Source organism: Taudactylus pleione, unplaced genomic scaffold (genome assembly GCF_031769625.1).
Source record: "Taudactylus pleione unplaced genomic scaffold, aTauple2 ptg001650l, whole genome shotgun sequence".
NCBI classification, from domain to species: Eukaryota; Metazoa; Chordata; class Amphibia; order Anura; family Myobatrachidae; genus Taudactylus; species Taudactylus pleione.
The window spans coordinates 225,181-244,690 of NW_028286047.1; the positions used below are offsets into that span (position 1 = coordinate 225,181).

Below are 19,510 nucleotides of genomic sequence, written 5' to 3' on the forward strand. Positions count from 1 at the left end.
ATCCGTATAGCTTTTGCATGAATTTTGTCTCCCATTGCCTGTGTCTGATTGGGAACCCTTGCCTCTCTGTGGGTGTGGTCTGATTTAGGAATTGCCACCAGTTACACCTGCACCACACCATCTGTATTTTTTCCATTGGGGTATTACATTTTGACGTCATGAACAGGATCGACTACAGAGACAAAAGCGGGTGGCTACCCTCAAAAAAAAAAAAAAAAGTCACAGCAAGGAGACAGATTAAACAGACGAAGTCCTACTATGTCTACACTAATTACTATGCCATACTACTTCGAGGCCCCATAACTGCCAACTTACTCAGGGGATGCATGTACACCAGGCACAAGTGCATTTAAAGAATTTAAGTACAAATTACAATCGATGTTCAGACTGTACCAACTTGATGAAGTACAGAAAGTGGAGATACTCATCGGGCAGTTAAAAGGCACCACTTTACGTGAAGTGAAATCATGGCCTGACAGATACCGTAGAACTGTCAAAGATATCTTCGAAAAACTAGTCGCTATTTTCAACTCACGAACCGTATCCGAATTGAAAAGGCACCTTTATGCAAGAAAGCAACAGCCTCATGAGTCTTTAAGAGAATTTGCTCTTAGTTTGCAGGAATCACTTCAAGAATTACAAAACCTTGACCCTATTGGGATCCAGCAAGAGGATGAAACATTAATCAACCTCTTTATTGAGGGAGCACTCGGGGAGGAGGTGTGCACTCAATTGCGAATGTGGAGATTTCAGAATCCAGATTGTCCTTTCCTAGAATTTAAAGAGACTATTATGAAAATTCTGGGACTGAATCAAAGTTCTGAAGTTGACTGTTCCGTACTTGCAGAAAATTCGGAGGCAAAGGGTCCGCACGATGTTAGCTACAAAGAAAGACAAGACCCCCTAGCACCTAAAGAGTTCGTCATGCAACACACTCAAACATCCTCCTGTCCTGATCCTATTGGGGTATTAAAAAGCCAGATTGCTGAGCTCACACGAGGTCTAACCAAAGTGTGTCAAGAGCTGAAAGAACTAAAGCAAGAACAGGCGTCGTCTAAGCAAAATGAATGGCGTTTGGATCGTGGACCACGAAATAACCCTAGATGGGATACTATTAGGAGCTCAGTAAGAATAGAGAGAACAGGTCCATCCTTGGAAGAACAACATCACGAGGATGCAAGTGCAAACACAGTATTGCAGAGCCAGGTTGGAATGGTAGTTGAAACACATGCAGACAATGTTCTGCTAGCCAGTACAAAGAAAATTTCAGGTCAAGTTGTATGGTTCCATGTGCAACGTGGATATGGGTTCATACATCGAGACGACACAAAGAGCGATATTTTTGTACATTACTCAGCCATCCAGAAGAACAACCCAAAAAAATAATTTCGAAGTTTGGGAGATGGGGAGACTGTAGAATTTGATGTAGTCAAAGGAGAGAAAGGTGCTGAAGCAACTAACGTAACTGGTCCTGGTGGAGTTCCAGTCCAAGGCAGCAAATATGCAGCAGATCGCAAACATTATTGGCATTATCCATGTCGCAGAGGTTCTCCATGTAACTATCGACATAGTGAAAGTAGAGAAAGACCAGAAGAAATTGAAAGTGTGATAGAGGGTGCTAATCCACAATGGCCTTACCGGAAGTGTCACTACCCACCGTCCTATCTAAGGAGATCTTATGGACAGAGACCACAATATTCTGGTGTCGCAATGCAGGATGAAGTGCTGATGGGAATGGTTGGTCAAGATGTAGAAAAACAAAATATACTGGTGTGCCAGAACCAACAAGTAATAGTCCGGCCAACAGTTGCTCAAGAACCACAACCACAGAATCAACCAAAAGTATTTGACAGTGCTTCCAATGTGGTCTGCAATCACCAAGAGTCGAGTACAGATAAACATACAGAAGACACAGAGAAAGTTCAGCACTTACCCATAGCAGAGAAGTTGGGGTTCCCTGAAACAAATCACGTAGTTTATTCTATGCAAAAGTCTAAATCTATTGATATTGAGGAACCATATATCATACCCAAAGAGCCCCTAATGTCTGTGCCCTCAGAAAACAAATTCCCAGACCATGAATATACTGAAATAAGTTCTAGGGAGGTAGCATTAATCCTACAGAGTTCTGGGAAAGTCAGGAAAGAGAAACAAAGGTGCTCCATATTTACAGTATAGACATTAACATGTGAATAAGTGTTTAGAATAAATATTGTTCTTCTTATCGTACATATCAGATGTAAATAGCCTTTGTGTAAAAACATGTTAAAGAGACTGTTCTACAGTGGACATTGAGTGTTGCCTTTTGCGTGAGGACACGCAAAATTCAAGTGGGGAAGTATGTAATACCCCACTATGTGAGTTATTACGTCTAACTTGGAATTACATTGGCAGACATATCCCAGCATTCTCACATCCGTAAGGTCTCGCAATCCTGCGTATACATTGGTAACATTGAGTAACATCGGCCCCTCACACAGAATTACAGCAAGGCCTGAGCGGTCTCATAAATTGTTGGAGCGGTGGAGAGAGGAGAGCTGAGGGGTGACAGTTGGAGCTGTGGAGAGAGGAGAGCTGAGGGGTGACAGTTGGAGATGTGAAGAGAGGAGAGCTGAGGGGTGACAGTTGGAGCTGTGGAGAGAGGAGAGCTGAGGGGTGACAGTTGGAGATGTGGAGAGAGGAGAGCTGAGGGGTGACAGTTGGAGATGTGGAGAGAGGAGAGCTGAGGGGTGACAGTTGGAGATGTGGAGAGAGGAGAGCTGAGGGGTGACAGTTGGAGATGTGAAGAGAGGAGAGCTGAGGGGTGACAGTTGGAGATGTGGAGAGAGGAGAGCTGAGGGGTGACAGTTGGAGCTGTGGAGAGAGGAGAGCTGAGGGGTGACAGTTGGAGCTGTGGAGAGAGGAGAGCAGAGGGGTGACAGTTGGAGCTGTGGAGAGAGGAGAGCTGAGGGGACACCATTGCAGAGTGAGAAACAGCTGTAGTAATAGAGACAGAGAAATAAAAAATAGAAGAGTGGCTGGGACTTATAGTGCCACATAGTAAGCCATGCTGAGAGTCCTGTCCAATTGTTCACTTTGGCTACCTTTTGAAGAGAAAGTCGCATCCTAATTTTGGTCCTCAGATTTGGTGAGAGGAATCCATTATTACACACAACTTCTATGTGTGATATAGAGACACTGCTCCTAATTTATATATGAACACTGCAACATTGCTGCTTGCCATTCAGTTGTAAATACACTTTAAGGGACCCAACGTGTGCACTAGGAGTTACCCGTTACCTGGGTTATAAAGGACATGTCATCTGTCTTAGGTTATTGGGACATTCTATTAATTTGAAAAGAACATTGCTAATTTGGTATAGGAATAGTCAAGTAGAAAAGCAGTAAGTTTGTTATTGTAATTTATGTGATCTAGTGTGTGTATATTGTACCAAACCTATCATTCTATAACAGTTACCCATTTCAATAATTGTGGGTTTCTAAAAATAAATCCGTATAGCTTTTGCATGAATTTTGTCTCCCATTGTCTGTGTCTGATTGGGAACCCTTGCCTCTCTGTGAGTGTGGTCTGAATTAGGAATTGCCACCAGTTACACCTGCACCACACCATCTGTATTTTTTCCATTGGGGTATTACAATCTTGAAACCTCAGTCTGCTTTGAAATCTTTGCCTGGGAGAGACCTTGCTGATGCAGTATAACTACCTTGTGTCTTGTTGCTGTGCTCAGTCTTGCCATGGTGTATGACCTGTGTTATCTTCCACAACCTCACCTTTGTAGCAGAGTTTGGCTGTTCCTCACCCAGTTTTAAGCCTCCTACACAGCTGGTTCTGTTTCAGATAATGACTGTGTTTCAACCTACATACTGTGTTTCAACCTACATATGAAAATGATGATCATTATCACCTATTTAGTATGATTGGTTAATCATACACCTGATTATAATCCTACAAAATACCTGTGTGCAAGTGTACCTAGAAGAACTGATGCTGTTTTGAAGGCAAAGGGTGGTCACACCAAATATTGATTTGAATTAGATTTATCTTCTATTCAATCACTTTGCATTTTGTTAATTGATAAAAATAAACTATTAACACTTCTATTTTTTTTAAAGCATTCTTACTTTGCAGCATTTTTCCACACCTGCCTAAGACTTCTGCACAGTACAGTATGTCTAACACAAATGCTGATGTTTTTTTAGCTGGATTCTAAATTGACCACATACACTTTACTAAGGACGTTCCGGGGCCTATGCAGAGCATTCTCTGTGGCTGCAGGCAGTGGCGTAACTATAGAGGGTGCAGGGGGTGCGCTTGCTATGGGGCCCGGAAGCTTAGGGGGCCCGCCGGCCCACCAAGCAACCCCTTGCACCCAGGCAAAACTACGTGGTGGTCAAGGTGTGCATCGGCACCCGGCATGAGCACCCGGCACTACACACTAACAAGCGGCCGCTTCTCCTGCACCCGGCACTGCAGGGACAAGCTGCTGCTTCCATAGCACCCTGCAGCAGGATGGACCCGGCACGCGGCTCAGACAACCAGTGGCAGGCTGGCCCCCGCACCCGGAGGCAGGATGGCCCGGCAGGAGGTAGGCCTCGACACCAGGCAGCAGGACAGCCCCGGCAACCAGTTGCAGTCCCTGGCGGCAGGACGGCCCCGGCGCACTGCAAGGACAAGCAGCCACTTCCCCGGCAGCAGGACGGACCCGGCATGCGGCTCAGACAACTCTCGGCAGGCTGGCCCCCACACCCGGAGGCAGGTTGGCCTGGCAGGAGATAGGTCTGACACCCGGCGGCAGGACAGCCCTGGCAACCAGTGGTAGTCCCCGGCGGCAGGATGCCCCGGCGCAAGGCGGGAGGTAGGCCCCTGCACAAAAGTAAATTTGGCTCTTTGGTACTGTGGGGGTTGGGGAGGACAGCTGCTACTGCTACTTTAAGCTGCCCTCATATCTACCCTTACCTTCCTAGCCCCAGCACTGCCTGTCCCTAAAATCCTCCTTGCCCCCTCAGTACTGCCCCAGCTGCTATTAATACCCCCTCCCTACCCCCAGTACTGCCTGCCCTAACCTGCTCCTTACACCCCAGTACTGCCCCAGCTGCCATCTACCCTTGCCTGCTTCCTACCCCAAGCACTGCCTGCCGCTAAACTCTTCTTGCCCCTAGTATTGCTCCAGCTGCTATTCACCATTACCCCCTCTTTACTCCTAGCACTGCCTGCACCTAACACGCTCTATACCAACTGTTACCTGTCCCCAGCACTGTCCCAACTGCAATCTGCCCTCACCCCCCATAATATGTAATGGGACCCAGAAATAGTGGAGTAGGACCCAAATTTTTTAAAGTGATTGGTCCTTGGGACTTTTTTAGTCCTGCGCGATCACTGTATACTGTGTATTTGTATAAACTGTACATATAGATACACGTATATACATTTATATATGTATACACTCTGATTGAGACCTGAGTTGGTGGGGCCCCTTAAAAATTTTGTTATGGGGCCCACAAAGTTCTAGTTACGCCCCTGGCTGCAGGGTGTCATTCCCAGCTTCCTGCAAGCCACGGCAGAGACGATGGGCACGTACAAGACCCTGTACTCTATGCAGAGGCATCACTCGCACAGCCCAGCCCTAGTGGGTGGAGCTTCAGTAGTAATGAAATGTAGCGCAGGATTTTTAAGGGGGGTTCTATATACGGAGAGAGTGAGAGATTGATTCACAAATCCGGCACTCACCATCAGGCCTGGATGCGCAGCCAAAACGGGTATACCATTACTTAGAAGCAGGGGAGGCACTCCAGGACTTGCACAGGCAATAACAGTGGTGCTTAGTCCTGAAGTGCCTCCCCTGCTTCTTATATACATATACATACAGTATACACACAAGCATATATATTTTATATATACACATGCATATAGCTATGCACACACATACATATGTCACACACACACACTTACCTGGCAGCAGCTGCAGGTTGTAGAGATGGGGACAGGACCTGGCACTGTCATTAGGTCCCTCCCCTAGCGGCAAAGCACCGTGATTCGTGGGACAATCAGGAGGGGGCGGGGACAAGTGACTCAATTCCAATGACATTGCATCATATTGGTTCCGCCTCCTCCCAATTGAGCTGCGAATTGCTGCATTTTGCAGCGAGGGGGCGGGGCTTAATCATATGGAGCTCGCTCGTCTCATCTGTCGTGGGTTTCTGGGTACTCAGAAAACCCCCACTGCGTGCGCTACTGTTTAGAGATGAGCGGTTCGGTTTTGGCTCAGAACTTCCTGCCAAATCCGAATCTTAGGATTAGAGGCAAAACGTCATCTTTCCCAGACAAAATGTCATCTGCTCACCTCTAGTAATAGTACATAATTTTAATTAGGGGTGAGCGGGTTCGGATTTCTGAAATCCGAACCCCCCCGATCCGAGTCCGATCCGAGTCAGGCTCGACTTTTCCCGCCTGACTCGGATCTGAAATCGAGGCAAAATGTCATCATCCCGCCTTCCGAGTCTCGCGGGTTTTGGATCCTATATAAGGTACCCGCGTCGGCGCCATTTTCTCACTCGGCTGTGGACAGTGAAGAGGGAGGGTGGGAGTTAGGGCTGTGTAGTGTAGTGTAGTGTAGTGCTGCTGTTGTCCACTACTTCAAAGTCCATAGGGGCTGGCTGTGTTGTGCTGTGCTGCTGTTGTTAATAGGGGCTGTGTCCACTACTTCAAAGTCCATAGGGGCTGGCTGGACTGTGTTGTGCAGTCAGTTCTCCATAGGGGCTGTGTCCACTCCAAAGTCCTGTGCAGTGTCCCAGTCCTAAAGGGGTGCTGTAGTGTTGTCCAGGGGGTGCTCTGTCCATCAGGGGTGCTCCCCCCAAGTGCTAAAAAAATAATATATTTTCTGTGTTTGTGAATTGTGTGCGCAGTAGCCGCACGTGCATCAACAAAGTAGTGCCAAGCGTGCACCTGTGTCATAAGTAAAGAGCCGGCTGGCTTGACCGTTAAAGGGTGCTGTAACCCCCAAAGTACACTCCAGTCCAAACCAAAAAAAAAATTATTTTCTGTTTGTGAATTGTGTGCGCAGTAGCTGCACGTGCATCAACAAAGTAGTGCCAAGTGTGCGTCTGTGTCATAAGTAAAGGGCCGGCTGGCTTGACCGTTAAAGGGTGCTGTAACCCCCAAAGTACACTCCAGTCCAAACCAAAAAAAAAATTATTTTCTGTGTTTGTGAATTGTGTGCGCAGTAGCCGCACGTGCATCAACAAAGTAGTGCCAAGCGTGCACCTGTGTCATAAGTAAAGAGCCGGCTGGCTTGACCGTTAAAGGGTGCTGTAACCCCCAAAGTACACTCCAGTCCAAACCAAAAAAAAATAATTTTCTGTGTTTGTGACTTGTGTGCACTGTGGCTGCACGTGCATCAACAAAGGAGCAGCACGAAGCGTGCGCCTGTGTCCCATAAGTAAAGAGCCGGCTGGCTCATTTCTTAAAGGGTGGTGTAACCCACAAAGTGCACTACTCTCCAGCAAAAATAAAAAAATATTTTCTGTGTTTGTGTGCGCTTTAGCCGCACGTATATATCAATATAACATAAATGGAGGACCAAACTTTCTCCGATAAAAATAAAATAGGGAAAGATCAAGAACCACTTCCTCCTAGTGCTGTTGCTGCTGCTGGGAGTTGTTCATCATCCCAGAGAGGAAGTAGGAACATCACTACTTTTACTAAACAATTGACCCTCCAACAGTCCCTAGCGATGAGGATGAAGTACGACAGCAGTCATCCTGAAGCAAAACGTATAACTGAGGCCTTGACTGCTATGTTGGTGTTAGACGTGCGTCCGGTATCCGCCATTAGTGCAGTGGGATTTAGACAATTGATGGAGGTAGTGTGTCCCCGGTTCCAAATCCCGTCTAGATTCCACCAGCATCCTCAAAGCAGCAGTGACAAGCGTGCGTCTGTCTGTTAAAGGGTGGTGACACCCTCAAAGTGTGCTACACAAACAATACAAATATTGTTCTTTTTTTTCTGTCTTTGTGAAATGTGTGGGATGTAGCCGCACCTGCATCCTTAAAGCAGCAGCGACAAGCGTGCGTCTGTCTGTTAAAGGGTGGTGACACCCTCAAAGTGTGCTACACAAACAATAAAAATATTCTTCTTCTTTTTTCTGTCTTTGTGAATTGTGTGGGCTGTAGCCGCACTTGCATCCTCAAAGCAGCAGCGACAAGCGTGCGTCTGTCTGTTAAAGGGTGGTGTAACCCTCAAAGTGCGCTCCACAAACAATAAAAATATTCTTCTTTTTTTTTCTGTCTTTGTGAATTGTGTGGAATGTAGCCGCACTTGCATCCTCAAAGCAGCAGCGACAAGCGTGCGTCTGTCTGTTAAAGGATTACATCGGTGACAGCATCCAAGTAGGCATGTCAGACAGTCCGTACCTGTACTGGCAGGAAAAAGAAGCAATTTGGAGGTCCCTGTACAAACTGGCTCTATTTTACCTGAGTTGCCCCCCCTCCAGTGTGTACTCCGAAAGAGTGTTTAGTGCAGCCGGGAACCTTGTCAGCGAAAGGCGTAGGAGGTTGCTTCCACAAAATGTGGAGAAGATAATGTTCATAAAATGAATTATCAACTCTTCCAGGGAGACCAGCCTCCAGAACGTACAGAGGGACCTGTGGTTCCAGCGGGGACGAATTAACACTCTGTGAGGATGAGGATGTACACACTGAAGAGGGTGAGGAATCAGTGGATGAGGAGGATGAGGATGACATCTTGCCTCCGTAGAGCCAGTTTGTGCAGGGACAGATTAATTGCCAGCTTGTTTTGTGGGGGCCCAAACGAACCAATCATTTCAGCCACAGTTGTGTGGCAGACCCTGGCGCTGAAATGATTGGTTTGTTAAAGTGTGCATGTCCTGTTTATACAACATAAGGGTGGGTGGGAGGGCCCAAGGACAATTCCATCTTGCACCTCTTTTTTTTCTTTGCATTATGTACAGTTTGGGGCCTAGTTTTTCAAACTGCCATCCTGTCTGCCACTGCAGTTTCACGCCTAGATGGGTCACGTGTTTGTGCCGCCCACTCGTGTCGCTTAGCATAGTCATCCAGCTACCTCGTGCAACCTTTTGGACATAAAAACACTATTGTGAGGTGTGAGGTGTTCAGAATAGACTGGAAATGAGTGGAAATTAAGGTTATTGAGGTTAATAATAGCATAGGAGCAGAAAAACCTACAAATTCTGTGATTTTAGCTGTTTTTATGCTTTTTTTCAAAAAAATACAGATCCAAAACACAAAACCCAGAACCCAAAACACGGAAGGGTGGTTTTGGCAAAACCAATCCAGATCCAAAACACGAAGAAAGATCCAGATCCAAAACCAAAACACAATACACGAAAAGTGGCCGGTGCACACCCCTAATTTTAATGGATCTGCAGTGGAATGTCAGATATTACCAGAATTTTAATTAATACAAAGATGGTTCACTATTGAAGTTTGTTTATCTGGCTTTTTTTTGCTATACGTTTTATTTATTTATTTATTTATTTTTTACAACATTTTATTTTTTAAATCAAAATAATTTTTTTCTTTTTTATCATCAATAGCTTTTATTGAGAAAAGTATCAAAATAACGGATACAGAAAAGAACATGGAGAGGGGACAGGGAAAGGGGAACATATGGGAAATGTAATATGCGAAATGTAATATACATAACACAATAGGAAAGAGAACAATATCCATCATATGATTACAAAAAAACAAAGTTATCAGTATTTCCAGGGAAATTGCTTTCAGTCAAATTAAACTGAAGTGGGTGAGACATAGAAGGTATGCCAAGCAACAGAGCGTCTTCACCATACGTGACATATCCATGCCAGGCCAACCGCTTCATGATAGGAGAGGAAGCCAAAGATGAATAGGGTACCGTAGGCCGTCTCCATCTCAGAGTGAAATTGAACCTTGAGAAACAACTGACGTGAAGGAGGGGGATTAGGTTGTTTCAGGCATTGAGCTATGGCAGCCCGTGCGGCTATCATTATATGACCTAGCACCTATCTCTGGTGAGACTGCACATGAGTAGGACAGAGATGAAGGAGAGCAGGTTCGGGAGCAGGAATAAAACTCATCCCATAAGGTACGGAGAGCAGGAAAACAAGGAAAACATGACTGTAATCCCAACAATTCCTCCAGCAACATATGGACTGGGCTGACCACACAGTATGTAAATGGTCAGGAGTAATATATAAACTATATATAACAATTTAACATGCATTTCAGAATGGTTCAAACATCTGGACATATGAAAGGACTAAGGACCTCATTCAGAGTCGGTCGAAGCGGCCGCACGGTTGTACGCAGCCGATGTTCGCTTTACTGCGCATGCCTACAGTTCGCAATACACGTGCGCAAACTAGCGGCTACGATCAGAAATTTCTCTCTCCTTCAACACCGCCAGGTCGGTAGTTTGAGTAACAGATTGCGGCGTTTGTGGGTGGTAACAGGGGAAGGTGCTTGAAAACGGGGGTGTGGACATCGAACGCAGGCGTGCCTCATTATGCGAACAGCATTTTAAGGGAGTGCATAATTAACAAAGTAGCGTCATGGCACACGTGACAGGGGAGGTTTTACACTGACATGATCGTAGAGCTTAAGAGAGGGTCAGGTCAACCTTTAGCTCTACGATCAGTTCCGATAGTAAACGATGCTCGCAATTAATCCTTATGTAGCCGGAGATGACGTGTAATGCGTACGAGATGTGGGCGTATTTTTAGCGATCCGACCGCATACACCCCTTGGTCGGCCAGCTAACGATCCGACCTTAGGGACGCAACATGCATGTGTATCATTTGCATATACGGCCCCTTTTTCTATACGAACGTGCGGCCGCAACGACCGACTCTGAATGAAGTCCTAACTCCCATTGGGCATCAGAAATAGTGACCCAGATCTAGTTTACAGTGAATCTAGGGGGTTATATTTACTAAAGTGAGAGTTTTTAGAAGTGGAGATGTTGCCCATAGCAACCAAACATTCTACTTAATATCTAACTAGCACCTTCTAGAAGATAATAGCTAGAATCTGATTGGTTGCTATGGGCAACATCTCCACTTCTAAACACTCTCACTTTAGTAAATTTACCCTCAGGAGTATATTCAACAAGTATTTATGAAAAGTCTCTTTAGAAGCAAAAGGACTAACAAATGATAAAAGTTTCTCCTGTAATTGTATTACCGGTTTGGTGATTGAATCCAGGTGGTCTGGAGCACTGTGGTTACCGTTATATAGCTGCAGATAATACAGCAGCATATGGACACTATTATCCTGGCAACAGAGGGATCCCAGATGATGGATAAGAGCTGGGGTGGCCAAAACTGCTGAATGTTCCCGAGCAGATCCACAACGGGAGCCCATGCAGAGGCGCATGGATCCCTATTAATTCTGGCAATAATGAGCCCAAGCAGTAGAATATAAGTCATATGGCAACCGGCACTGCTCTGTGAGCCACAGCTAAATGACACTTTTATCATTTGTGAGTCCATCATCCCACCAGGACTGTACATACATACATGATGTCATTGCACTGTTACATCGTATCAGTTTATTTATTCTACCTAATTTGTTCATGTCTTTATGATATTTCTTAATGTTAGTACATATTATTATATGACACCTAACTCCTTATCTGATCACAGTTGGCTTTAATAGCGTTCTGTCTGCTCTGTTATATAATCATCCACAAAAGAGACAGAGTTTGTGGATGGTGTTACCAAACTTTACACCAGGGAAATCCCCTGTAATACGGAGTTTAGCAGCTAATGGTTTGATGGCCAAAACAAAAATTAGAGGGGTCCATGGTGGGTGCCATTACTGATGGAGACCATGTCAGACAGAAACCCATCACTAAATACACCAGCAAGAGGGGCACTATACAGAGCCAATATAGAGGTAAGAATTTGGTCTTGTAAGCCAGAACATAGATAAAACAATACGCATATACAACCAGTTTAGTCTATCAAGTGCTTTCACGGCACTGAGAGAAAGCAACACTAAACCTGTTCCCAATGTAGATAATCAATCAGGTTAAAGAACCTAGGGGCATTTCCAAAGGCCTGTCTGTCTGAATCATTAATCATTAATGAACCTGTCGGGGTCAGCGGCTTTGCTGAATCACTAATTCCACTTCCCGTGAAGTCCACGGAGCATTCAAGTCAATCAAGAGGTCTACAGACAAAGAGGGTAAGTCAAGGCCAGGAAGGCCTGGGTTAGATGGGTTAAGGGACAAATTACAAAATTGTGCATAGTAATTGGCAAATTGGTATTGGCTATTTTAACTTGATTCTGGGCCTGCCGGGCCCTTAATTTATGAACAATCATTTCCCAGCTCTATTGACCACCAAATAAATCTCCTGGCACAGTCTGTTAAGGGCAGCTTTGGTAAGTTCTATCAGGAGCTTTTGTAATTGACCTAATAGAGCAAAATTCCTTATGTAGGGCCGAAGAGTGGTGACTTTATTTTGGTCTTCTAACTCTCAAAGCCGAGCTTCCAAGTCTATCTGAGATTGGGCATGTTGCCGTTTAAGTGTAGTGCCCGTTTGAATGGCCGTACTTCCAGCCACCACCTTAAGGGCACACCAGAAGTTAAAAATAGAAGTGTCGGTCTGAGAATTAGTGTCCAAGTACAATGAAACACTATTATCTCAAGACTGCTTAGCATCAACATTTACTGATTACATGGTCAGACCATTTAGTCGGCAAAACTGACATTGAATTAGAGTTGCTGCAACGTCTACTTTTCAGACAAAATAAATCAATGCGGGAATAGGAATTATGAACCAGAGAAAAGTTGGAATAATCTCGTCCCATCTGATTCTGCAACATCCAGATGTCATATACATCACATTCTGCAAGTAAGTTACAGAATGCCAGGGAGGTAGAGCCTGTGACTGAGAGGTGGAAACGGGGTTGTTGAGACCTACATAATTTGGGATCCATGACTAAATTGAAATCTCCAAGAACAATAAGGTGACCCCTTCCTAATCTTCTGCAGTGTTAAACAGACCTTCCTAAAAAATGAAACCTGGTTAGAGTTGGCAGCATAAACACAGACAATAGTGACCCACTTTTCCTCCAGGAGACCAAATAAAATAAGATATTGCCCACTTTTATCTTCTACATTAGACTGAACAACAAAGGACACTGCAGCCCGAAAGAGGATAGCAACCCCACTATACTTGTACGGGCCATTAGCAAAGTAACTCAGGGGCTATCTATGATTACGGATCACTGGTGGGCACAAAGAGGAACATTGAGTCTCTTGCAAAGACACCACATCGACTCTCCTCTTATGGTAGGTGGACAATGCTAACCTGTGTTTACTAGGGGACCATCTAACAACAAAAAGCATCAGCTTGATGCAATATGTAAACCAACATAACAGGAGTGAAAGTAAATCCCTCACAAAAAAATACCTAATCAAATCTCAGGATGTAGTTACCATACTGGCAGTCGGGATGCCGGTACTTAGACTACCAGCGCCGGCAACCCGATAGCAGTCGGAATCCCAGCGCCAGAATCCCGACGGTAAGTATTAGTATTAGGGGGTGGGTAACCCTCCCGAAAGGGAGGGTTAGGGACAGGCTGCAGGGGGGGAGGATTAGCATATTAGGCTGCGGGAGGTTAGGGTTAGGGAGAGGGCTTGTACAGTTACCTAATTGGGTCGGGATTCTGACTGCCGGAATCCGACCACCAGGATCCCATACCCAGTCCCAAATACCATACAGAGAAAAAGGAAAGGAAAAATAAAACCTTTAAAGATTAGATAAATGTGAGTAACTGTGTTAAAGGTTTAAGTTTCAGATCTCCTGAAGAGTAGTAGATGATAAGTACAGGTCAGTCAGTATTTATATCTTCCGACGTCCTGGCATTATCCATGTGGAATGATTCCCTAAGGCTTTGACGAGCCTGTTCTCTGGTGATTTTGTGCCAATCTTCTGGTAACTTAGCCGGCTTGGCCTTGTATTCTCTTGCGAACTGATCATTAAACTCTTTGAAAATGAATTTCCAGTAATCGGAGGCACTGATGCTGCTGTCAGGCTGAATCATCCAGTCTGGGTAAAATGTGCGATAATCTTTATACGGGTGAAACTTCCAGTCTGTATCTGTGTTCCTGAATGACGTCTCTGTGACAACATCTGTAGAACATAGTGAGGAACATAGCACGTTAGTGTGTACATATCTGTATCTGCCAAGTCCCTGGGGGCGATGAACAGTAGCAAAGTGCTCTGTATGGTCGGCACACCCAGCCTCGCAGGGCACTTTACAGAACGGGCACTGCTTCCCGCATCCAATCACCTTCTTAAACAATTCATCTTCTGGTTTCAGGGTCACTTCCGCAAGAACAGACCCTATGTCTAGAGATCCCATTTCTGACATGATTTCATATCCAGTACCGGAGAGGTAGGACTCAATGTTGGCAGAAAAGAGAGAGACGGGTGAGGAATTATGGAAAATTATTACTTTTAATTCATCTTGTGAAATTACTAAATCCTTGTGTAACATCTCACAGAAGTTTTTTAGGAATTCGGATATGTCTGTGCTTTCCAGTATCTCTGGATTCTGAAGGACTCCTCTTAGTTTCCTCATAATTGACAGCAGGATGTTGGATAGTAAAGTTTCAAGACCACTGGATGTTTCATATTTCTCTTTAATGAGCTTCAAAATACAGTTCTTGACAAAACGCTCATAGTTATTGATGTATTCTATATACTGGTCAAATTAATTGTCATCCAGCAGTTTGCAGAGCACATGCAACTGAAAGAAGGTACGACTCATGTATTTCATGTTGTCTTCACCGTTTAGTATGTCATTTACTATTTCCTTGCCAAGGTGATTCTTCACATACTCCACTATTGCTGGCTTGAGGCACCGTTCACAAAAGAGCTTTGCCCTGTTTTGGCATTCGTCCTTCTCCTGGAATATACTTTTAAAAATAGAGCAATACTGAGATTTTAAGGCTTTTAGACACAAGTAATGGTCATTCATCTGGACAAAGCGGTCATGCATTTTCTGAAACTTTGGGGCTGCTCTTCCTAGAAGGAGAAGCTTGAGGTCCAACTCATACTCATCTGTGGTGTGAAGATTCTTCACATCTTTTTGTCTAATTCTTTCATTGACCATGTTCAGCAACTCTTGACAAAATGTATCATGATAATTGTCTTCCTCCTTGACCATTTGATCTACATAGCGAGAACTTTTATCTAGTAGGTTTTCAGCTATCTGCTTTGTCTTAAAGCTGTATTCTTCTCTGTAGAAATCCTTAACACCTGCTGCTTTGTACCAGATTTGGTCTTGACACTTTCTGTACCATTGAAGATCAATATGTTCCTCTCGCACTGCAAAAGATTCTTCTGCAAATTGAGAGATCTGTTTAATTCCGAGCATCCTCTGAGTAATGGCTCCCGACTTGTGGCTCATCTCTTTCTCCAGCTGCTGGAGCATGTGTTGGCCAATGTCTTGTTTTGGTATAGTGTTGACCGGAAAGCCTCCGATTGCGTCCTGCCACATGGCCTCAAATTCTGCTTCCAAGTCTTTATCATCAAGCTTGTGTGTTCTACTCTTGCATGAGTTAAGAAGTGAATTCACTTTTTGTTCTATTTTCACGATAAAGTCATCCTTCAAAATTTGAATGTTACGCTTAATTTTTTGGATACGAAGGGCTTGCTTACTCTTCCCTTTCCATTCTTCACGAAGCTCAGTTTTAAGACTTTTTATACTTTTGAAGAAATCATCTTTGTATCTTTCTACCAGATGTGCATTTTCCAATTCACATTCAAAATATGTGTTCAATAAATACTCCATTTGTTTCCCCTCTTCATTGAGTTTCTCCAACATAGAAAATGTTATTCCACTGGCTGTCAGTTTTTCTTCATGCTCATTCTTGATTGAAGTCAAAGTCTCAGTCATCCAGGTGTATATATGTTTACGAAAGGTCCATTCCAGGTGTGAATATTTTACCGACACTTGGTCATAGGCATCAGCTACCAGACTATTTCTAAAGCTGAAGATAAATTTTTCGTGTTTTACTGCATTCCATAAACTTTTAACCCACTCAAGAAAATCTGGGATCTTCTGGGGTTTTTTGAGTTTCCTTTTCATATACTGAAGCAAATATCTTTTTAGACAAATAATTCCTTCGCTGTACCCAGTGTTTATGGGAGCCATGGGTGGGACTCCTTGCCACAGGCCAGGGATGTACCATGTGTGGTCATTAAGATCATAATCCATGACATCATTAAAGGACATTATCCCGTCCAATTTTTCCATTTTTGCAGCAGTTTTTGTGATTTCATTCAGATGTTCCAGAAGTTTACTTCTGTCTCTTATACCCATGAGATGAGCGGACACATCGCTCACATTCTGATGTACAAACTGACAGTTTAATTTCTTCCCAATTTTTTTCATACGAAGAAATGCGTGGATCACGATCTGTAATATATCTTTCATTTCTGATGAATTTTCCATGGATATGTTAATTATGGTGATGTCACTCAAACCGACCACTAGTGTCGCCAGCTCATTGTCATGTTCATAACTGTCCTCCAGGAAAGCCACCTCAGGAGCTTTCAACCCTTCTGTGTCAATCACCAGAATGAAGTCACATCCCAGCTCCTCCTGGAAGGACTTCTCCACACTAATGAGGGTCATGAAGGCCCCTCGTGTGCATCGTCCACTGGCCACAGGGAACTGTAACCCAAACATGGTGTTCAGAAGGGTGGACTTCCCCGTACTCTGTACTCCCAGTACAGTTATTACTCTCATTCTGCAGCGTCCTCTCGTCTTGGTGTCCAGCTCAGTCAGGACATCAGATATCCACCGCAGGGGAATGTTGGAGGCATCTCCATCAATCAGCTCCAATGGGAACCCATTCAGCAGAAGATCAGCTGCCATTGATGGGAGGTTACTAAATTTTTCTTCTAGTGGTGCGTGATTGAGTGCAAGAACATGTGCCTCATGCATCTGCCCTAGTTCACGCAAGAAATGTTCAATGCCAAGAGAACTATCTGACATCCTCTAATCTATTTGCTTAAGCATAACCACATTGTTGGAATATTTTATATAATTAGTCTGTAACTCTTCTAAGTTTGAATGAGCAAGATCATCAAGACACAGCTTCATCCACTTCAAGAAATAAAGTTTCTCAATCTGGCACAGATCAGAGAGTGCAGACAGAAATGTTTTCATGTCTCCTTGAAGTTCCTGCTGACTCTGCTCCTTACGCAACTCCAAGTTTTGGCTTTTTAGTCCTGACCTGTAGATTTCCCCTTGAACGTCTCCTTGTTTTCTCATCCTACAAAGTTCTTTTTCATTCCTAGTGATTTTTTTCCAGATTTCCCCCTGCAGGGTCATTGCTTCCTTCTTATACTGAGGCACATCTGTTATTTTTTTGGTGATTTTTAGGGCAAGTCGCTTGGCCTTCTGGCACTCTTCCAAGTCCTCGTCTAAATGGATCCCAAGTTCTTTAGCCACATTCCCAATTTCCACCAGTGTCATTGGTTTAGGAAAATTCTTAGAAACACTTTTCATGACGTTCTGTATTTCTTTCACAATTTCAGCTTCGTTTTTACTTTGGTCTTTCACTAAGATATGGTTCTTCTTCACGTTCAGCAATGTCGATAACAATTTTAGTGACTCCTTTGTTTCTTTGCTGTCACGGTTGCCATTAGTTGGACAGATGATAAAGTAGTAGTTTGAACTCTCTGGCACAGAACTTGCTAACCAGCGGCACTGTTTCTCCTGTATGTTTTCGGCGAAAACAAAAACAGCAGAAGAGACCTGTGTTAGAAAGCTAACCTGCGCCTTGTTGGAATCCAGGTCTCCCCGCAGATTCATGACCGCAGTGGGTTCGGGAAAAATATTAGCGTTTTCTCTCCCTCCAGGAAAGAACCAGGATATTTCCAGCAGACCTTCTGAGATGGTTCGTGGATGGTACCCATACTCCATAGCCTGGTGCACAAAAAAGTCATGATGATTGTACGGGGGGCTCAGGACTTCATTGAGTATTTTAGACTTTGAAAAGCTGCAATTGCCCAATCTCAAGAAGGAGAAGACGGGCATAGAAATATTCACCAAGCTTTCCTCTCTAAATCCTTTAGTACTCAGCAGTAAAGGTGGCCTCCATTTCTTCACAATGTTCCTCATGGGCCATAGCAAAAGAGTACATTGCCCACCACCGCCAGCAGGGAGCAGCAGAGGGACAGCAAACTGGCACGTGGACATTTTGGAAAAAACCACTTGTTGTAGAAAACTGTCTGAACAATGCAGGAGAGCGCACAGAACATCTAGAGGGTGGATGGAACGTGACCCATTTGTAGATAACGCATCAAGTGACTTGTACAGATCGACCTCAGTGCTGAAGCCACATATGGCTTCTTTAGAGTCACCCAGCATTGTATTTCGGGCAGTTTCATCAAGTGCAGTAAGTTTTCTGAGGAAGCTCCATGGTAGAGAAGACTGCAAAGGGGATCCATCCGCATTCTCCTTTCTGATAGACAACACACGTTCTAGAGTGAGCTTGGAGCTCATGTGCTGCTCCAGCTGCAGCTCTGACAGTAGAGCGTCCATTGGAGTTTTTTGAGCCTAAAAAAAAAAAAAATTATAATAATAATTATAATTAGTCCCATCTTTAATTTCATTATTTACATGCAACTGGCTTTACGCTACTACAGTATTGTTACAAAGCACCCACATACGGGCCCACAGCATGGACTGCGGTAAGTCAAGAAAAATAAGATTAATTTAAATAAAAAATGTAATTATTATTATCATTGGGCCTGATTCGTTACGGATCGCAACTGAGATCGTGGCTGCGAATACGCACGCAGTCTCGCTGCGAAGGTATGCTAATCCTAGCGATCGCAAACCAGTCTTAGCTAAACATAAGGACGCCCACTTCCCCTGACTCACATCCATAATACTTAGATAGTCTGCAAAACCATCATTAACAACGAGTAACATTGGATCCCCACACACACTTTGCACAAGGTCAGACCTTACTCAGAAGCTGATCGCATGCACTAATGCTAATTCACTCCACTGAGTGCGTAATCGCAGTTGCGATCCTCGCTGAGTCAGGCCCATTGGTGTGAGTAGTGGTCCAGGCAGTATGCAGTACTGGGGATGATAATCTTTCACTTTTATCTGTGAAATTCCCAGTATGGGAAAAGGGAATCAATGCGGCCGGCGGTTCAAATCCCGACAGCGACAGCCCAGCAGGGGTGAAAACCCGATCGTCAAAATCACTAACCTAATTCTACCCCCTAACCCTCCCTTAGGGGTGCCTAACCCTAACCTCCCCCCCCTAAGTGCCTAACCTTAACCCCCCCTCCTTCCCCGCAGCTTAAACCTAAGTCCCCCGGGGGGGTGCCTAACCCTAACCTCCCCCCGGGGGTGCCTAACCCTAACCCTCCCAGGGGGGTGCCTAACCCTAAGTCCGCCCAGGGAGCCCCTAACCTAATCCCGCGCGGCTGTCCACGCCCAGCGCCCG

At 44.6% G+C, this 19,510-nt stretch overlaps 2 pseudogenes; one reads left to right on the forward strand and one right to left on the reverse strand.

Annotated features, from left to right (window-relative positions):
- Nucleotides 1-258: 258 nt before the first annotated feature.
- Nucleotides 259-2,178, forward strand: LOC148442036 (uncharacterized; annotated as a pseudogene).
- An 11,679-nt stretch (nucleotides 2,179-13,857) lies between these two features.
- Nucleotides 13,858-18,597, reverse strand: LOC148442037 (up-regulator of cell proliferation-like; annotated as a pseudogene).
- Between the last annotated feature and the right edge of the window lie 913 nt (nucleotides 18,598-19,510).